This window comes from Periplaneta americana, chromosome 15 (assembly GCF_040183065.1).
Source record: "Periplaneta americana isolate PAMFEO1 chromosome 15, P.americana_PAMFEO1_priV1, whole genome shotgun sequence".
Lineage (NCBI taxonomy): Eukaryota > Metazoa > Arthropoda > Insecta > Blattodea > Blattidae > Periplaneta > Periplaneta americana.
In genome coordinates this window covers 102,095,252-102,098,819 of record NC_091131.1, presented here as the reverse complement: position 1 = coordinate 102,098,819, position 3,568 = coordinate 102,095,252, and positions in this window count along the sequence as shown.

Below are 3,568 nucleotides of genomic sequence, written 5' to 3'. Positions count from 1 at the left end.
AAAAAAAGAAGAAAGAAAAAAAAGAGAGAAAAATACACATTTTATATAAATTGACAATCAGACAGAAGCCAGTGATATTCAATAAAAACATGAATATAGTCGACAGAAATAAAAGATAAAAAAAAATTTGTTAATATTATATATCATGAATAATTTTATAAATTCCATGAATTGAATTAATGTTATTTTTAATTCTCATTCATTATCATCGAACACGAATTAGGCCTTAGTAGCCTCGGTTAGCTCTCATACAGTAGCCTTTTCAAAGGCAAACGTTTAATTTGGATTCTGTTATATTTTTTAGGGAATTTAATTTTTAATTTTGTTCATTCTGAAAGCATGTATATATATATATATATATATATATATATATATATATATATAATCAACGATTGATTCTTTTATTCAAAGATTTCCTCATTCCTCTTCCAGTCCAAAAGTGCGCATCTGCTATTGTTGTTCTTGTGCTAGGATTTAAACAAAATTTTCGTTATCGAAAATATCGAATGCAATTAATTATACACAACACATATTTAAACCTACTCAGTTTACTATCATATATAGCGTTTCAACTTCGGAAATAAAATTTTAAATACAATCTTCCCTCAAGAAATTTTTTGAAGGAAAATGTCAAGGAATAAAAATATAGTACATGGAAATGAACTAATAAGTATTTTCTTTTCTTTATAGGTTCAGAGGAATTAATTAAATGAATTCTATTATTTTTGCTGGATTTTGCATTTCATAATGTACCAACAGTGTTATTCAATTTTGTGTTATTTCTGCCACAGCTCCATGGAACTGAATGTTAACTAAAACAGAAATGTAAAACAACTAACTATAGTAGAAATAAAATAATGTAAAATATAAAATAAAACAAACGAATTACATTTTATAATTGTATTTCATTAATTCCCTACAATCCATTAAGAAAATAGTTTATTTAGTTTATGCTCGCTTTAACTCCATTATCATTTCGCGTCTCTCTGTACCGTAATTATTTTGTTGGCAATGCTTCATGGTCTATTATGTCGTGTATTTTGGGTCCAACTTATATCTAGTAGAGAAAACTTCAGCCCGATTGATCGATACGGAAATCGAACCTGGAATCTCTCGAATGCTAGTTTAGTGCGATACCACTGAGCCGTTTCGCTCGGTGTAGGCTAGTTTTTGGTATATTTTGATGAGTTTTTAGTCCCTTAACATTCTTTCTTCTACAATTTTACTGTGACGTGCGTAGGGAAGTTAGTATTAATTACAAACTGATTTCCGATATTAAATTCCTATGTATAATAATACACAGTACATGTATAAATATATTTTCAATATTAACGGTAATTGATCCCGTATTTAATGTTTCTCTTGTGCTTCAAAATTGTGTATTCTTGCTGTTACTGCTTTTATGCTATATTCTATGTCGACCACGCTGCCTCGGTAATGTCTGTCATATAACGCCTTGTAGTGCTGTAAAATATAATGCATGTCCACATACGCTGTATGTGCAACACTTTCCACGCAGTTTTTCATTTGCCTGCTTGTATGAGTAGCCATGCTTAACGGACAAAACAGAGCAGGTGCACCTTCCAGTTCTCGACACTGCCTTGAGAATGGAATTTGTACTCATAAGTTGTTCCGAAATGACCGAGAAATTATATTTCCACGCACGGTTGCAAAGTCTAATAGCTTCTTCACAGTCGATCACAGGGAAAGCATGAGATCTTACACGATCAAAGTATAATTCCTATTGCATATTTAGTGTATGGCCTTATGCGACCATAATAGCTCATTTGGTAGAGTAACGGACAGTAGAAAGCGGGATTTTGCACGTCATCATAACTTCCAGGACGGCTCTGGTTTGTACTCAACCTCCTGTCAAATGCAGTAGGTACGGGTTCTTCCTGAGGGTGAAAGGCGACCGGATCTTAGTGCTGATCACAATACTTCCTCCTCGTGCCGAAGTCAAAGCATGCAAACTCTTCTTCTGTGCCTTCCATATGCCGTTCGGCGTTACGGTATATACCACGGTATGTTTGCAGCAACTATTGCCATGCACAAATCTTCATTAAATTCAGTGGTAGAAGACGAAGAAGATTCTAGCACCAAGAAGAACTTGTTTTTTTCATATATGTTAAAATATTTATTATGTACCAAAATATGTAACTTAAAAATTTCGGAATAATGATTCCTTTGGTGTGATTCGCCAACATTTTAGCTTTTCTTATAGCTACATACGGGGCTCTCTTTTCAAAACTTCCCAGTCTAAATAACTAATTATTTAAATTGAATTCAATTAAAAAAACTCGTCAATTTATATCTTGGAGGGGAAGTCTGAAACCAGGCTTAATTGCATTTTAGATTTCACCCCCCAGCCACCTTACTTTGAAATTTAAAATGGTACCCCTAAATTTTTATACTTGAGTATGAAAGAACATTTAATTGTTTATACACCTCTTCATTGGTTTTGCATCTTTTGTTTTCTATTGTCGCCTGGCAACTTGTATTTTTGTTATTATCAGTTGATTGTAGGATGAAAACACAGTTTGTGTAATTTCCTAAATTTATTCAATTAGGATGATTTATGTTCTTTCTTCAAGGGTATACATCATTTTTTTAAATTTAATACACAAACACAACTATTACATGAAATGCTCAATAAGTTTCTGTAGCTTTATTCTCTTCAGCTCTAATTAACAATAACAACAATCCAGGTTGCCAGGCGACGACAGAAAACAAAAGACGCGAAAACAAGTGAATGAGGTGTATAAATAATTGAATGATCTTTCACGTTTAAGTATAAAACATATAGGGGTGCCATTTGAAAATTCAAGGTAGTGGCGGCTGGGGGTGGGGGTGAAATCTAAAATGCAATTAAACCTGGTTTCAGAGTTCCCCCTCAGTATCTAAATTGACGTTTTTTTTTTTGTTTAAATTGAATTCAGTTTAAATAAGTAGTTATTTAGACTGGGAAATTTTGAAATGAAAGCCCTGTATATAGGAACAGCATATGTTATTACATAAAATCCGGACTTTATTTACAACTAAGATCTATTGCAGCAGAAGCACATAAGTAGGGAGACGAGAGATCGCAATAAAATAGACAAAAAAACTGCATATACCGGGAAATACAATAGTCTACAGTTGGCAACCCTAGCTACTTTTTAGCAGTGAACACATGCAATACCAACCAAGGAGAAAACTATAAAAATAAGAGACGCAGAAATCGCAAACAAATAAGGCGAAATACTGGAGAACCCTGCAGATAAAGGGACTGTTGACAACCGTAACTTTGACTTCTACACATGCGATATCTGACCTTGACGTAGCGTTGAGGGTAAATGCGGCGTTATTTCTGCGTGATGCGCGTGTGAAGCACAACAGGGTATTGATTTTCTAAACTGTGCGTAGTAAATTAGTTTCTAATGAAGTGTCAACACGGTAATGATTGACTGCTATCGGGTTGCGCGCGAAGTCACGGCTGACTGTGTTGACTTGCCCGCACGGAAAGTGTGCCACTCAGGCTGTAACGGGGCCGCGCAGGTGATGTGATGAGCTCTCCCGGATGTACTTG